The sequence below is a fragment of the Trichomycterus rosablanca genome, chromosome 2 (assembly GCF_030014385.1).
Source record: "Trichomycterus rosablanca isolate fTriRos1 chromosome 2, fTriRos1.hap1, whole genome shotgun sequence".
In the NCBI taxonomy this organism is placed as follows: domain Eukaryota; kingdom Metazoa; phylum Chordata; class Actinopteri; order Siluriformes; family Trichomycteridae; genus Trichomycterus; species Trichomycterus rosablanca.
Genome location: NC_085989.1, coordinates 53,352,648 through 53,371,411, shown reverse-complemented (window position 1 = coordinate 53,371,411; position 18,764 = coordinate 53,352,648). Strand labels below are relative to the sequence as shown.

Here is an 18,764-nt window from a genome sequence, read left to right as displayed (position 1 = left end):
CAGCTGGAAATTTGGGGTCTTCATACACCTTGCTTTAACGTACAGGGTTATGATGGCAGACATCCCAAGTGTCCCGGAAGTTCCGGGTGTCTCCCACATATACATAGCAACTGCCTGATGCCCCCAAGTCAGATAAAATCTCCCGGAATCTAGAACGAGCGGCCAAGAGCGACACACACACACACACGTGCACGCAGGCAACACAGACTTTTATCTAGCGCACTGTGTAGGGAACATAAATTAATTACCTGATATACTGTCTAATGCACTATGTAGGGAACATAAATCTAAGATTGAATATACATTCTAGTGCACTATGTAGCAAACATAATTAATTATGTAATACACTATCTAGCGCACTATGTAAGGAACATAAATCAATTATCTAGTTATACTTTCTAGTGCACTATGTAGGGAACCTAAATTCGTTAAATACGCTACCCAAAGCATTATGTAAGAAACATAAGTCTATTATCTAGTACACTATCTATTGCACTAAGTAAGAAACATAAATTCTATCCATAAATATACAATCTAGTGCACTTTGTAGGGAACATAAATCTATTATCTTTTACATTTACATTTTCAGGCGATGGTTCAGTGTCCAGGTCCGGGGGTACCTTCCTAAAATGAGTTTTTAAACACCGTGTCCACTTACTGTCCACTCTATTAGACACTCCTACCTAGTTGGGAAATCTGTGATGGGGCTCCAACACTGAGCGGTAACTTAATGTAGTGCAGAAGATAATTCAGGATCTACAGACTCTGTACAGCCACTAAAATCTTGTATTAGTTCGTGATATTCAGACATTCTATTGGACCATGTTAAAAAGTTAGCTGCATTAGCTGCACTTTATGAAACAGTATCTGGAGAGATCAGCAGAGAAAGTAACTGATCATTCAGAAAAGCCGGGATTCCTGTGATGCTCGATACTCGGAGGAGATTTTATATAAAATGTAAAGAAACATGAATAATCTCAAGTAAATGTTTTATTATTCACTTACCTTAGTGCTACATCATACATCAAAAACATCAATATTACATCAACTATTCATAATAAGAGACAAAACGTACAGCATGTATGATTACTAAACATGGCATTACAGAACACGTCCTTGTTCCACCATTATGGCATTAAACACCCAAAAATTATTATAGTGCTGCTACTTAATTCATGTCGCACCATGATGACCTTTGTCACAAGACATGAAGTCGATCTAGAAGTGAATGACCAGTAAAAACTTCTACAAACTTTGTTTTGTCTAGCTTGGTAACATCACTGACTAATTTATAGACAAAAATTCCCACACTGTGAGCACTGATAAGGTTTTCATTGAGTGTGAATGCGCTGGTGTCTTTTGAGAAAAGTCTGTTGACTGAAACTCTTTTCACACTGTGAGCACTGATACGGTTTCTCTCCTGTGTGAATGCGCTGGTGAAGTTTAAGATTATATTCTGAATTAAAACGCTTTCTACATTTTAAGCAATGAAATGGTTTCCCTCCAGTGTGAATTCGCTGCAGCAGTTTCCCAGATGCCATTTTTTAGCGTTTTTTTTTTTTTTTTTTTTACTCAGTAACGGATGTAATTAAAAATGTAGCGAATTACAATTCTTAATACTTAATACATAAGTAAAAGCAAAATTACAGGTTGTAAAATCTACTTTAATAAAAAGTACAAGTACACAAAAAAACTACTCAATTACAGTAACGCGAGTAAATATGCCAGTGATAGCTCAGTGGTTAAGGTACTGGACTAGTAAACTGAAGGTTGCCAGTTCAAGCCCCGCCGCCACCAAGTTGCCACTGTTGGGTCCCTGAGCAAGGCCCTTAACCCTCAATTGCTCATCGTGTTCAGCTCATTGTGTAAGTCGCTTCGGATAAAAGCGTCTGCTAAATGCTGAAAATGTAAATGTAAATATAATTCGTTCCTTTCCAGAATACATCGGCGCACACACACAAGCTTTACAGTATTTTGTGACCTTATCGTCCACGCCCAACCATAATACCAACGCTACATTTCATTGATCGCTCGCTCAATCGCTGGTACCATTAAACCCCTCGTCACTTCTTGCATGTGTTTTCGTGACAAGACGTAGTTCGGGAGACCAGACAGACTCGTCTGAGATTGCTCCTGTCCTGGTGATAGATGATGTAGTGTGTGACCCCCTATCACCGATCGGTCGTGTAGTGTGAAAATCACAACAACTTAAAGGACTCCCGATTACAAGAGATCCAGTCGTGTAGTGTGAAAACAACAACCACTTTAAGGACTCCCGATTACAAGAGATCCAGTCGTGTAGTGTGAAAACAACAACGGCTTAAAGGACTCCCGATTACAAGAGATCCAGTTGTGTAGTGTGAAAACAACAACGGCTTAAAGGACTCCCGATTACAAAAGATCCAGTCCTGTAGTGTGAACTGTACGGTGATCTGAACCATTTGAAAGCTATTTTCCTGCTAATTCTAAATACAATAAAACAAACGATGAACGTGACCCTTCATCTCCACACCCCTGACCCTGACCCACAATCCCATTAGGAAAAGAACATTAAAAACCTGAAATACACAGTACTGGGGTGAGAGGGTGTGATTAGCAAACTGCATTTTAATCAAGATAGGAGTAACAATGTGAAGCCCAGTGCCTGAATACAGATATCACACAGTGTTTCATCATATAAAGATTATAGGCTATAACAGTCTCCACTTAATCCCAAATCCATCCCACAGCAGATAACAAAGTAATACATTCATCCATCTTTAGGTACCACTCCCACACACACCCACCTACACACCCAATTAAAAGCAATTTATACATCAGTCCATGATCAGAGCACATGCTCAGTGTGCTGGTGTCTTTTAGAAAAACTCTATCTAAATCTAAGCACTAAAAAGGTTTCTCTCTAGTGTGAATGCGCTGATGTCTTTTAAGATCACTCTGTTGATTAAAGCTCTTCCCACACTCTGAGCACTGATACGGTTTCTCTCCAGTGTGAATGCGCTGGTGTCTTTTAAAATCCCCCTGATGATTAAAACTCCTTCCACACTCTGAGCACTGATACGGTTTCTCTCCTGTGTGAATGCGCTGGTGCGTTTTGAGATCACCGTGATAATTAAAGCTCTTCCCGCATTGTGAGCACTGGTACGGTTTCTCTCCCGTGTGAATGAGCTGGTGTCTTTTAAGATCACCGTGATAATTGAAGCGCTTCCCGCACTGTAAGCACTGATACGGTTTCTCTCCGGTGTGAATGCGCTGGTGAAGTTTAAGATTGTTTTCTGAATTAAAACTCTTTCCACATTCTAAGCAATGGAACGGTTTCCCTCCGGTGTGAATGCGCTGGTGAATTTTGAGAACATTCCGACGATTAAAGCTCTTCCCACAGTGTGAGCACTGATGTGGTTTCTCTCCGGTGTGAATGCGCTGGTGGATGTTGACATGACTCTGTTGATTAAAGCTCTTCCCACACTGTGAGCACTGATACGGTTTCTCCCCAGTGTGAATGCGCCGGTGGATTTTAAGATGACACTGGCGATTAAAGTTCTTCCCGCACTCTAAGCACTGATACGGTTTCTCTCCACTATGAATGCGCTGGTGGATACTTAGAGCACTCTGACGATGAAAACTCTTCCCACACTGTGAGCACTGATACGGTTTCTCTCCAGTGTGAATGCGCTGGTGTTCTTTAAGATCACTGAGCTGATAAAAACTCTTCCCACATTGTAAGCACTGATGAGGTTTCTCCCCAGTGTGAATGCGCTGGTGGATACTGAGAGCACTCTGACGATGAAAACTCTTCCCACATTGTAAGCACTGATATGGTTTCTCCCCAGTGTGAATGCGCTGGTGTTTTTTGAGATTAGTCTGTTGATTAAAACTCTTCCCACACTGTGAGCACTGATACGGTTTCTCTCCAGTGTGAATGCGCTGGTGTATTTTAAGAGCACTGGGAGAAATAAAGCTCTTCCCACACTGTGAGCAGACGTTCCTTCTGTTCTGTTCTCTGGTGAGAGAGCTGTTAATGCTGACAGCACCAAAGGACGTCTGCTGATCACTGGAGCTTCTGGTGGGCATCAGATCCTCATGTTCAGTCTTAATCTTCACTAGGGTCTCATATTTGACACTGTGGGGGGTCTTGATGTGTTTGTGGAGATGATTTTGGGTTGTACAGGAACGTGGACTCGAGGAGCAGCAGAAATCCTTGTTCAATCCTGAAGAAGAGAAACACAAGCTGCTCTTGTAACACAATTACTAACATCACATATTCAGTCAGTGTATGATGGTTATGATGGTTATCTGTGCTGGTGGTAGAAACAATTCTGACAGATGAATCCAAATTAAATAAAAGACGTTCTTACTGAGATCATCTTCATCTTCAGGTTCCTCCTTCTTCAGAGGCTGGAAACCTCCATGCTGTTGGTACACTGAGGAGAGGTGTCCCTCAGAGGTGTCGTGTTCTACAGGGATTAATGATACTTCATCTGAAATGTCGTTCATATGTTAAGAAGAAACTCAACAACTGGATGAAATTACAAATAAATCAACTTTCCATATTGTTCTATTATTTCCACTGATTACTGACCCCAATACTGACCATCCTGTTCTGTACCACACTGTCTGGTGGAAAAGTGCTAAATTGTTCCATATTTACTTACAGAAGAAATCTTCATCTTCATCTTCCTCCTTTTTTATTATTTTCTTAAGGAATCCTTCATCTTCAGTTCCTTCATCTTCTAGATCCACGGGGGCGACGTGTCCCTCTTCTGCTGACTGCATTATTAAAGATCTAATAGATACACAAACAGACGTGGATGGATAGACGGATAGTACACCACATATTCCCACAGTGCAACAGGTCAAAAACACAACATTAAAACCACTCACTGTCCATGTTATCAGCTCCACTTACCATATAGAAGCACTTTGTAGTTCTACAATTACTGACTGTAGTCCATCTGTTTCTCTACATGCTTTGTTACCCCCTTTCATGCTGTTCTTCAATAGTATTTATGTGCTGGTATGAGTGAATCTAAACACCTTACTGTCACTGCTGGACTGAGAATAGTCCACCAACCAAAAATAACCACCCAACAGCGCCCCGTGGGCAGCGTCCTGTGACCACTGATAAAAGTGTAGAAGATGACCGACTCAAACAGCAGCAAAAGATGAGCGATCGTCTCTGACTTTACATCTACAAGGTGGACCGACTAGGTAGGAGTGTCTAATAGAGTGGACAGTGAGTGGACACGGTGTTTAAAACCTCCAGCAGCACTGCTGTGTCTGATCCACTCATACCAGCACAACACACACTAACACACCAGCACCATGTCAGTGTCACTGCAGTGCTGAGAATGATCCACCACCTAAATAATACCTGCTCTGTGGGGGTCCTGACCATTGAAGAACAGGGTGAAAGGGGGTAACAAAGCATGCAGAGAAACAGATGGACTACAGTCAGTAATTGTAGAACTACAAAGTGCTTGTATATAATAAGTGGAGCTGATAACATGGACAGTAAGTGGTTTAATCTTATGGCTGGTGGGTATAATTGCTGTCTGCTCTTATTTATGGATGTGAAATTGTAAATGGACTCTTATTGATCATTAAAGATAAAAGAATGTAAAGTGCTCGTATGAGAACAAAATAAAACAAAAGTAAATAATTTACTGTGTTTGTATAAATCTGTAAAAATAACCTGTAAACAAAGCTAAACACGACGTGTCTACAAAACTGTACATACTGTAAACAACGCTAAAAGTACTCGAGGTTTTAATATGAAACAAAGTTAAAATAACTTGATTTATTTCTCTTTTTTTACAATAAGCGTTAAACTGAAAACTAAATAATACATTTAGCTGAATCAGCTGAGGTGAATCGGTTCATTAGAACTGAATCATGTGTGATGCTGACAGTTAGCAGCTGCTGTGTTCAATCTACTTAAATCCTCAAAGTGTTTTTTATTATGAACTTTTGTTGTATTATTATTAAGAATGTAGTTAATAATGAAAGTGTATTAAAATAAATAAATATAAACTTACACAGTCACTTAAACACGAACACGTTAGCTTCTGTTTCTTCCTCTTGTTGTTGTTTGAACTGAGCTGGTTGATCCACAATGTTTAGGTTTATTCTCCCCCCTACTGGACAGAAGTGTAACAGCAGCAAGAAGGTCCTGGGTTCGATTCTCTAGGCTGAGACACTGCTCCATGCTCTTGTGACTCCTCTCTGATCTATGTGCTTCCCTCCAGGTCACTTTGTCTCCTACAAATAGTTCAGAATTCTGCTGCTCTTATACAATCTAGTGCAATGTGTAGGGAACAAAAATTAATTATCTAATACACTGTCTAGTGTACTAGATTTTTTTAGTGTTTTCTTGGGGGGGGGGGTTGGGGGGTATCTCGAGAGATCAGCAGAGAAAGTAACTGATCATTCAGAAAAGCCGGGATTCCTGTGATGCTCGATACTCGGAGGAGATTTTATATAAAATGTAAAGAAACATGAATAATCTCAAGTAAATGTTTTATTATTCACTTACCTTAATGCTACATCATACATCAAATACATCAATATTACATCAACTATTCATAATAAGAGACAAAACGTACATGTACAGTGTATCACAAAAGTAAGTACACCCCTCACATTTCTGCAAATATTTCATTATATCTTTTCATGGGACAACACTATAGACATGAAACTTGGATATAACTTAGAGTAGTCAGTGTACAGCTTGTATAGCAGTGTAGATTTACTGTCTTCTGAAAATAACTCAACACACAGCCATTAATGTCTAAATAGCTGCAACATAAGTGAGTACACCCCACAGTGAACATGTCCAAATTGTGCCCAAAGTGTCAATATTTTGTGTGACCACCATTATTATCCAGCACTGCCTTAACCCTCCTGGGCATGGAATTCACCAGAGCTGCACAGGTTGCTACTGGAATCCTCTTCCACTCCTCCATGATGACATCACGGAGCTGGTGGATGTTAGACACCTTGAACTCCTCCACCTTCCACTTGAGGATGCGCCACAGGTGCTCAATTGGGTTTAGTCCATCACCTTTACCTTCAGCTTCCTCAGCAAGGCAGTTGTCATCTTGGAGGTTGTGTTTGGGGTCGTTATCCTGTTGGAAAACTGCCATGAGGCCCAGTTTTCGAAGGGAGGGGATCATGCTCTGTTTCAGAATGTCACAGTACATGTTGGAATTCATGTTTCCCTCAATGAACCGCAGCTCCCCAGTGCCAGCAACACTCATGCAGCCCAAGACCATGATGCTACCACCACCATGCTTGACTGTAGGCAAGATACAGTTGTCTTGGTACTTCTCACCAGGGTGCCGCCACACATGCTGGACACCATCTGAGCCAAACAAGTTTATCTTGGTCTCGTCAGACCACAGGGCATTCCAGTAATCCATGTTCTTGGACTGCTTGTCTTCAGCAAACTGTTTGCGGGCTTTCTTGTGCGTCAGCTTCCTTCTGGGATGACGACCACGCAGACCGAGTTGATGCAGTGTGCGGCGTATGGTCTGAGCACTGACAGGCTGACCTCCCACGTCTTCAACCTCTGCAGCAATGCTGGCAGCACTCATGTGTCTATTTTTTAAAGCCAACCTCTGGATATGACGCCGAACACGTGGACTCAACTTCTTTGGTCGACCCTGGCGAAGCCTGTTCCGAGTGGAACCTGTCCTGGAAAACCGCTGTATGACCTTGGCCACCATGCTGTAGCTCAGTTTCAGGGTGTTAGCAATCTTCTTATAGCCCAGGCCATCTTTGTGGAGAGCAACAATTCTATTTCTCACATCCTCAGAGAGTTCTTTGCCATGAGGTGCCATGTTGAATATCCAGTGGCCAGTATGAGAGAATTGTACCCAAAACACCAAATTTAACAGCCCTGCTCCCCATTTACACCTGGGACCTTGACACATGACACCAGGGAGGGACAACGACACATTTGGGCACAATTTGGACATGTTCACTGTGGGGTGTACTCACTTATGTTGCCAGCTATTTAGACATTAATGGCTGTGTGTTGAGTTATTTTCAGAAGACAGTAAATCTACACTGCTATACAAGCTGTACACTGACTACTCTAAGTTATATCCAAGTTTCATGGCTATAGTGTTGTCCCATGAAAAGATATAATGAAATATTTGCAGAAATGTGAGGGGTGTACTCACTTTTGTGATACACTGTATGATTACTAAACATGGCATTACAGAACACGTCCTTGTTCCACCATTATGGCATTAAACACCAAAAAATTATTACAGTGCTGCTATTTAATTCATGTCGCACCATGATGACCTTTGTCACAAGACATGAAGTCGATCTAGAAGTGAATGACCAGTAAAAACTTCTACAAACTTTGTTTTGTCTAGCTTGGTAACATCACTGACTAATTTATAGACAAAAATTCCCTCACTGTGAGCTCTGATATGGTTTTCATTAAGTGTGAATGCGCTGGTGTATTTTGAGATCACTCTGCTGATTAAAACTCTTCCCACACTATGAGCACTGAATCAGTTTAGCTCCAGAGTGAATGCGCTGGTGGATTTTGAGATAAGTCAGGTGATAAAAACTCTTCCCACATTGTGAGCACTGATATGGTTTTTCTTTAGTGTGAATGCGCTGATGTCTTTTGAGAACACTCTGTTGACTAAAACTCTTAGTACACTGTGAGAACTGATACGATGTCTTTCCAGTGTGAATGCGCTGGTGCTCTTTAAGATTACTGTGCTGATCAAAACTCTTCGCACACTGTATGTACTGATATGGTTTCTCTCCTGTGTGAATGCGCTGGTGTCTTTTAAGATTACTCTGACGATAAAAGCTCTTTTGACACCGTGAGCACTGATACGGTTTCTCTCCAGTGTGAATGCGCTGGTGGCTCTTGAGATTACACTGTTGATTAAAAGTCATCCCACAGTGTGAGCACACATACGGTTTCTCTCCAGTGTGAATGTGCTGGTGTCTTTTAAGATCACTCTGACGATAAAAGCTCTTTTGACATCGTGAGCACTGATACGGTTTCTCTCCAGTGTGAATGTGCTGGTGGACTTCAAGATCACTCTGACGATAAAAGCTCTTTTCACACTGTGAGCACTGATACGGTTTCTCTCCAGTGTGAATGCGCTGGTGGCTCTTGAGATTACACTGTTGATTAAAACTCATCCCACAGTGTGAGCACACATACGGTTTCTCTCCAGTGTGAATGTGCTGGTGGACTTCAAGATCACTGACGATAATAGCTCTTTTCACACTGTGAGCACTGATACGGTTTCTCTCCAGTGTGAATGCGCTGGTGGCTCTTGAGATTACACTGTTGATTAAAACTCATCCCACAGTGTGAGCACACATACGGTTTCTCTCCAGTGTGAATGCGCTGGTGTACTTTGAGAGTACTCTGACGATTAAAACTTCTCTCACACTGTGAGCACTGATACGGTTTCTCTCCAGTGTGAATGCGCTGGTGTTTGTTGAGATCACCTTTTGCATTAAAACTCTTCCCACACTGTGAGCACTGATACGGCTTCTCTCCAGTGTGAATGCGCTGGTGTAGTTTAAGAGCACTGGAACAACTAAGGCTCTTCCCACACTGTGAGCACTGATACGGTTTCTTTCCAGTGTGAATGCGCCGGTGGCTTTTGAGAACACTCTGATGATTAAAGCTCTTCCCACACTGTGAGCACTGATACGGTTTCTCTCCAGTGTGAATGCGCTGGTGTCGTTTGAGAACACTCTGATGATTAAAGCTCTTCCCACACTGTGAGCACTGATACGGTTTCTCTCCAGTGTGAATGCGCTGGTGGACTTCAAGATCACTCTGACGATAAAAGCTCTTTTCACACTGTGAGCACTGATACGGTTTCTCTCCAGTGTGAATGCGCTGGTGGCTCTTGAGATTACACTGTTGATTAAAACTCATCCCACAGTGTGAGCACACATACGGTTTCTCTCCAGTGTGAATGAGCTGGTGGACTTTAAGATGACAATGACGATAATAGCTCTTTTCACACTGTGAGCACTGATACGGTTTCACTCCAGTGTGAATGTGTTGGTGTATTTTAAGATCACTCTGACGATTAAAACTTCTCTCACACTGTGAGCACTGATACGGTTTCTCTCCAGTGTGAATGCGCTGGTGTACTTTGAGATCACACTGACGATTAAAACTTCTCTCACACTGTGAGCACTGATACGGTTTCTCTCCAGTGTGAATGCGCTGGTGTTTGTTGAGATCACCTTTTGCATTAAAACTCTTCCCACACTGTGAGCACTGATACGGTTTCTCTCCAGTGTGAATGCGCTGGTGTAGTTTAAGAGCACTGGAACAACTAAGGCTCTTCCCACACTGTGAGCACTGATACGGTTTCTCTCCAGTGTGAATGTGCTGGTGTATTTTAAGAGCACTGGGAGAACTAAAGCTCTTCCCACACTGTGAGCAGACGTTCCTTCTGTTCTGTTCTCTGGTGAGAGAGCTGTTAATGCTGACAGCACCAGAGGACGTCTGCTGATCACTGGAGCTTCTGGTGGGCGTCAGATCCTCATGTTCAGTCTTAATCTTCACCAGGGTCTCATATTTGACACTGTGGGGGGTCTTGATGTGTTTGTGGAGATGATTTTGGGTTGTACAGGAACGTGGACTCGAGGAGCAGCAGAAATCCTTGTTCAATCCTGAAGAAGAGAAACACAAGCTGCTCTTGTAACACAATCAATTACAAACATCACAATAAACACAGAGCAGATCAAATGATTTTCAAAGCTAAAAGTGAAGAGGAGCAAAGACACGGTACTGAGTGAGTATAGAGTGAGATAAAGAGTAAATAACCTCAGCACTTTTACTTTCAATATAGCTACAGAACATATTCACTCTTTTACACGCCTCAGTTATTTACTGGATTATATTATTAATATTATAAATATCATTATTATTATTATCATTACTGATGATAGAAACATTCTGACAGATGAACCATTAATAAATGAAACAGGTTTCATTGCTCAAGATTTGAAACATTCTTACTGAGATCATCTTCATCTTCAGGTTCCTCCTTCTTCTGAGGCAGGACACCTCCAAGTGATTGGTACACTGAGGAGAGGTGTCTATCAGAGGTGATGAGTTCCAGAGGGATTAATGATACTTCACCTGAAATCACATCAACATGTGAAGAAGAAACTCTTTTAATTACAAATGAATCCGAATCAAATCGTTCTATTATTTCCACTGATTACTGACCCCAATACTGACCCCACTCTTCTGTACCACACTGTCTGGTGGAACAGCGGTATATTGTTCCACATGTACTTACAGCAGAAACTTTCATCTTCATCTTCCTCCTTTTTTATTAGTTTCTTCTGGAATCCTTCATCTTCTAGATCCACGGGGGCGACGTGTCCCTCTTCTGCTGACTGCATTATTAAAGATCTAATAGACACACAAACAGACGTGGATGGATAGACGGATAGTACACCACATATTCCCACAGTGCAACAGGTCAAAAACACAACATTAAAACCACTCACTGTCCATGTTATCAGCTCCACTTATTATATACAAGCACTTTGTAGTTCTACAATTACTGACTGTAGTCCATCTGTTTCTCTGCATGCTTTGTTAGCCCCTTTCACCCTGTTCTTTAACGGTCAGGACCCCCACAGGACCCCCACAGAGCAGGTATTATTTAGGTGGTGGATCATTCTCAGCACTGCAGTGACACTGACATGGTGGTGGTGTGTTAGTGTGTGTTGTGCTGGTATGAGTGGATCAGACACAGCAGCGCTGCTGGAGTTTTTAAACACCGTGTCCACTCACTGTCCACTCTATTAGACACTCCTACCTACAGTCCCTGACAGAAGTTCTGTCGCTTATCCATGTTGTGGAAACAAAAGCTTATAACCTGACTTTAAATTCATCCATTGGTTTTAGAAATGACTCATATGAAAACTGAAACCCTCCCAAATGAGGTTTAATTTACGAAAATAAATTTGCTTCACTGCAGAAATATTGATCATTTTATGAACACAGAAAGGTCAGATTTTGGCAAGACAAAAGTTGTCGCCTTGTCATATAATGCACCCAATCCTAGTTTACAGCCTCACCTGTGCTCACTAATTGATCGGTTAATTAGTGGGTGTGTATAAAAAGAACCCCAGCACCCCAGACCTTCACTTGAACTGCAACTTCACCTCTGACAACATGCCAAAAATCCACCCTGCGACCAAAGCCTTGATTATCAAGAGGCTGAAGACCAGATCCACTGCAGAGGTGGCTGGCACCTTTAATGTGTCTCAGCGTCAAGTACAAAGAATTAAAAAAAGATTTGAAGAGACTGGAGATGTTTTTGACAAGCCCAGGTCCGGCAGACTCCGCAAGACAACTGCTAAGGAGGAACGTTTGTTGGTTAGAAAATCCAAAGCCAGCCCCTCTTCCACTGCAGCAGAGCTCCACCAGGCCTGGTCACCTCAAGTCCCTGTGTCAACTAGAACAGTTTGTAGGATTCTGTCTCGAAATGGCCTCCATGGTCGAATCAGTGCCCAGAAGCCAGCACTAAACAAAAGGCCCACAGCCTGCTAAACGGATGGACGCTGGAAAAGTGGCAGAAGGTGGATTTCTCAGATGAATCTTCAGTTGAATTACACCACAGCCGCCGCAAATACTGCAGGAGACCTACTGGAGCCCGTATGGATCCAAGATTCACCCAGAAAACTGTTAAGTTTGGTGGTGGAAAGATCATGGTCTGGGGTTACATTCAGTATGGGGGTGTGCGAAACATTTGCAAGGTGGAAGGCAATATCAATAGCCTAAAATTTCAAGAAGTATTAGCTACCTCTTACATTCCCAATCATAAAAGGGGTCAAATTTTGCAGCAGGATGGTGCTCCATCTCATACATCCATCTCTACATCAAAGTTCCTCAAGGCGAAGAAGATCAAGGTGCTCCAGGACTGGCCAGCCCAGTCACCAGACATGAACATCATTGAGCATGTTTGGGGTAGGATGAAAGAGGAAGCTTGGAAGACAAAACCAAAGAATCTTGATGAACTTCTTTGCTATTCCTGATGACTTCATCAATAAATTGTATGAATCATTGTGGAACCGCATGGATGCAGTCCTTAAAGCTCATGGAAGTCACACAAAATATTAAATATGGCTCTAATAGCACCACAACTTCATTCACCAATGTTATGAAACATATCTTTGTATTTGAAGTAAATTATTTGTTTGATTTTCACATTACTTTCTGTGGGCGACAAAACTTTTGTCTTGCCAAAATCTGACCTTTCTGTGTTCATTAAATGATCAATATTTCTGCAGTGAAGCAAATTTATTTTCGTGAATTAAACCTCATTTGGGAGGGTTTCAGCTTTCATGAGTCATTTCTAAAACCAATGGATGAATTTAAAGTCAGGTTATAAGCTTTTGTTTCCACAACATGGATAAGCGACAGAACTTCTGTCAGGGACTGTAGTTGTTCCACCTTGTAGATGTAAAGTCAGAGATGATCGCTCATCTTTTGCTGCTGTTTGAGTCTTGACTTTTATCAGTGGTCACAGGACACTTTTTGGTTGGTGGACTATTCTAATTCCGGCAGTGACAGTGAGGTGTTTAAAAACTCCAGCAGCACTGCTGTGTCTGATCCACTCACACCAGCACAACACACACTAACACACCACCACCATGTCAGTGTCACTGCAGTGCTGAGAATGATCCACCACCTAAATAATACCTGCTCTGTGGTGGTCCTGTGGGGGTCCTGACTAGGGCTGGGTATCGCCACTAATTTCCTGGATCGATTCGATTCCGATTCACAAGGTCCCGATTCGATTCGATCTTCGATCTTCGATTCAATTTCGATTCAACACATTTAGGCATATTTGAGTTACATTAACAGGTTTTGTTTAAATATGTAAAGATGTTCAGAGAACGAATGTGATAATTGTACAAAGAACATTTATTATTAAAAATATTTGTGTATTTTGTTTACATAAATAATTAATCCAAAACAGAAAACAGTAACATTCAACAGCCAGGTGTATGTTTACATTACATTTACAATGTTGTAGCATGTCGGTCAAATGAAATAATAATAAAAAATTAATGTTACTGTTTTCTTCCATTTGTCTGACACGCTACAACATTGTAAATGTAATGTAAACATACACCTGGCTGTTGTACAGCTTATGCCAAGTTTACACGACACGACACTGTGATTAACACCGGGTCACTGTAATGTTCACACTACACGACTGATGGGCGATGGGGGGTTTTACATCTACACCATCTATCACCAGGGGGAATCACAGGCGAGCTTCTCTGGTCTCCAAAACTACGTTCTGTCACGAAAACACACGTGAGAAGTGATGAAAGGTTTAATGATACCACGTCCAAACATGCACATCAACAAGTAGCGAGAGATCAAAGTTTGTGCGCTGATGAAATAAATGAATCTGAGTGGATTTGGCAACACGAGCAGCATGGATCGTTCTGTAGTGAGTTGGAGGTTAATAAATATTTTGTTTTGTAGAGAACGATCTCGTGTGTGCTGATGTATTCTGATAGAAACTATATTGCGCTCCACCACCTGTTTCCAACCTCGCCCCTGTGTTTCCCCTCGCTGTTTCTCACATCGATCGAGAGCCGAGTTTTGATCGCAGAGCGAACACCGAGTTCCTCCCGAATCCAGAGCCGAGCGAAAATCAGTGCAAAAAGTTGTGTAGTGGTCATAACTTGAGCTTCTGCCGTGCTAAACTGATGTGCAGGTCAGATCTCGTTGCATGAAAAAACAGTGGCTGGTCACGCGAAATTAAAGGGGGTAACCATGGTAACAGATTTCCGTGTGCACCGTAAAAAGGGGCGTATTTAAAAATCGATCTCGCATTTATATGAATCGATATCGGATCGTTCAAATAAAGATCGATTAAATAGAATAAATCGAAAAATAGATTTTATAAACCCACCCCTAGTCCTGACCATTGAAGAGAAACAGATGGACTACAGTCAGTAATTGTAGAACTACAAAGTGCTTGTATATAATAAGTGGAGCTGATAACATGGACAGTAAGTGGTTTAATGTTATGGCTGGTGGGTATAATTGCTGTCTGCTCTTATTTATGGATGTGAAATTGTAAATGGACTCTTATTGATCATTAAAGATAAAAGAATGTAAAGTGCTCGTATGAGAACAAAATAAAACAAAAGTAAATAATTTACTGTGTTTGTATAAATCTGTAAAAATAACCTGTAAACAAAGCTAAACACCACGTGTCTACAAAACTGTACATACTGTAAACAACGCTAAAAGAACTCGAGGTTTTAATATGAAACAAAGTTAAAATAACTTGATTTATTTCTCTTTTTTTACAATAAGCGTTAAACTGAAAACTAAATAATACATTTAGCTGAATCAGCTGAGGTGAATCGGTTCATTAGAACTGAATCATGTGTGATGCTAACAGTTAGCAGCTGCTGTGTTCAGTCTACTTAAATCCTCAAAGTGTTTTTTATTATAAACTTTTGTTGTATTATTATTAAGAATGTAGTTAATAATGAAAGTGTATTAAAAATAAATAAATATAAACTTACACAGTCACTTAAACACGAACACGTTAGCTTCTGTTTCTTCCTCTTGTTGTTGTTTGAACTGAGCTGGTTGATCCACAATGTTTAGGTTTATTCTCACCCCTACTGGACAGAAGTGTAACAGCAGCAAGAAGGTCCTGGGTTCGATTCTCTAGGCCAGCTGAGACACTGCTCCATGCTCTTGTGACTCCTCTCTGATCTATGTGCTAAAACAAAAAATAAATATGTTTTCAGTCTAGACTTAAACATTGAGACTGTGTCCGAATCCCGAACAGAGGCAGGAAGATTATTCCAAAGTTGTGGAGCTTTGTAAGAAAATGCTCTTCCACCAGCTGTGGTCTTTTTAATTTTAGGAACTATAAGTAACCCTGCATCTTGTGGACGTGCTGGGTTGTAGTGATTAATAAGTTCACTCAGATACTGTGGTACAGACCATGTAGCGCTTTATAGGTTAGTAAAAGTATTTTGTAATCAATGCGGAATTTAACTGGCAGCCAGTGTAGAGATGATAGAACAGGACTGATATGATCAAATGTTTTAGTTCTAGTTAGCACTCGAGCTGCTGCATTTTGTTTATGGATCTACCAGATCGGTTCATTGCCTCTCTCTTATCCTGTAGTCAGAAAAAAAATGTTCCAAAGCTGTTACGTTTTGTTTTATGGAGATTCTTCTGTCTATTATCGAATACGAATATGAATTGCACATTGTACTTGTACACTGGCACAACAAAATTGGAATCCCCCACCCCCACCTGCAAGAAAAAAAAAAACAGCAAACCAAATCCAAGATGACCTCATAACATGCTGTGAAGCTAAAGTCTGTGTTGACAGATGAAACCATTCATTTCAGTGGTGTAGAACCTGTATGTGTGTCTGTCTGCACATGTGCAAACGCTAAGACTCAGATTTCTGTCCATTGGAAAAACACACTTTTACACTATTTTACACTATCTAGTACACATTAATGTGTTTGTGATGCAAAGTTAGCTTAATAGCTCAGTTAGCAGCTCTTTAAAGTTTAAACGGACCCATATCCGTTGGTGTGTGCAAGAGATTTTTTAGTTTTTTTCTTGGGGTGGGGGGTTGGTTCAGTGTCCGGGTCCGGGGGTTCCTCCCTAAAATGAGTTTTTCCAACTTGGGATGTCTGTGATGGGGCTCCAACACTGAGCGGTAACTTAATGTAGTGCAGAAGATAATTCAGGATCTACAGACTCTGTACAGCCACTAAAATCTTGTATTAGTTCGTGATATTCGGACATTCTATTGGACCATGTTAAAAAGTTAGCTGCATTAGCTGCACTTTATGAAACAGTATCTGGAGAGATCAGCAAAGAAAGTAACTGATCATTCAGAAAAGCCGGGACTCCTGTGATGCTCGATACTCGGAGGAGATTTTATATAAAATGTAAAGAAACATGAAAAATCTCAAGTAAATGTTTTATTATTCACTTACCTTAGTGCTACATCATACATCAAATACATCAATATTACATCAACTATTCATAATAAGAGACAAAACATCATTTGATCATTAAAACTCTTCCCACAGTGTGAGAACTGATGCGGTTTTCATCAAGTGTGAATGCGCTGGTGTATTTTGAGATCACTCTGCTGACTAAAACTCTTCCCACACTGTGAACACTGAAACAGTTTCGCTCCAGAGTGAATGCACTGGTGGATTTTGAGATAAACCAGGTGATAAAAACTCTTCCCACACTGTGAGCACTGATACGGTTTTTCTCCAGTGTGAATGCGCTGGTGTTCTTTAAGATAACTGTGCTGAATAAAGCTCTTCCCACACTGTGAGCACTGATACGGTTTCTCTCGTGTGAATGCGCTGGTGTTTTTTAAGAGCACTCTGAGAACTAAAGCTCTTCCCACAATGTGAGCACTGATACGGTTTCTCTCCAGTGTGAATGCGCTGGTGTATTTTGAGAGCACTCTGATTATTAAAACTCTTTCCACACTGTGAGCACTGATACGGTTTCTCTCCAGTGTGAACGCGCTGGTGTTTTTTAAGAGCACTGGAAGAACTAAAGCTCTTCCCACACTGTGAGCACATATACGGTTTCTCTCCAGTGTGAATGCGCTGGTGTTTGTTGAGCTCACTATTTTGACTAAAACTCTTCCCACACTGTGAGCACTGATACGGTTTCTCTCCAGTGTGAACGCGCTGGTGTTTTTTAAAAGCACTGGAAGAACTAAAGCTCTTTCCACACTGTGAGCACATATACGGTTTCTCTCCAGTGTGAATGCGCTGGTGGTTTTTGAGCTCATTATTTTGACAAAAACTCTTCCCACACTGTGAGCACTGATACGGTTTCTCTCCAGTGTGAACGCGCTGGTGTTTTTTAAGAGCACTGGAAGAACTAAAGCTCTTCCCACACTGTGAGCACATATACGGTTTCTCTCCAGTGTGAATGCGCTGGTGTTTGTTGAGCTCACTATTTTGACTAAAACTCTTCCCACACTGTGAGCACTGATACGGTTTCTCTCCAGTGTGAATGCGCTGGTGTTTTTTAAGAGCACAGGAAGAACTAAAGCTCTTCCCACACTGTGAGCACTGATACGGTTTCTCTCCAGTGTGAATGCGCTGGTGTATTTTAAGATCATTGGGATAATTAAAGCTCCTCCCACACTGTGAGCACTGATACGGTTTCTCTCCAGTGTGAATGCGCTGGTGTATTTTAAGATCACTGGGATAATTAAAGCTCCTCCCACACTGTGAGCACTGATACGGTTTCTCTCCAGTGTGAATGCGCTGGTGTATTTTAAGAGCACTGGGAGAACTAAAGCTCTTCCCACACTGTGAGCAGACGTTCCTTCTGTTCTGTTCTCTGGTGAGAGAGCTGTTAATGCTGACAGCACCAGAGGACGTCTGCTGATCACTGGAGCTTCTGGTGGGCGTCAGATCCTCATGTTCAGTCTTAATCTTCACCAGGGTCTCATATTTGACACTGTGGGGGGTCTTGATGTGATTGTGGAGATGATTTTGGGTTGTACAGGAACGTGGACTCAAGGAGCAGCAGAAATCCTTGTTCAATCCTGAAGAAGAGAAACACAAGCTGCTCTTGTAACACAATTACAAACATCACATATTCAGTCAGTGTATGATGGTTATGATGGTTATCTGTGCTGGTGGTAGAAACAATTTTGACAGATGAATCCTAATTAAATAAA

At 41.4% G+C, this 18,764-nt stretch overlaps 2 pseudogenes; one reads left to right on the top strand and one right to left on the bottom strand.

Annotated features, from left to right (window-relative positions):
- The window catches only part of LOC134334891 (uncharacterized), a 759,100-nt pseudogene that overhangs the window by 42,205 nt on the left and 698,131 nt on the right, over positions 1–18,764 (top strand).
- The window catches only part of LOC134335278 (zinc finger protein 721-like), a 28,774-nt pseudogene continuing 11,653 nt past the window's right edge, over positions 1,644–18,764 (bottom strand).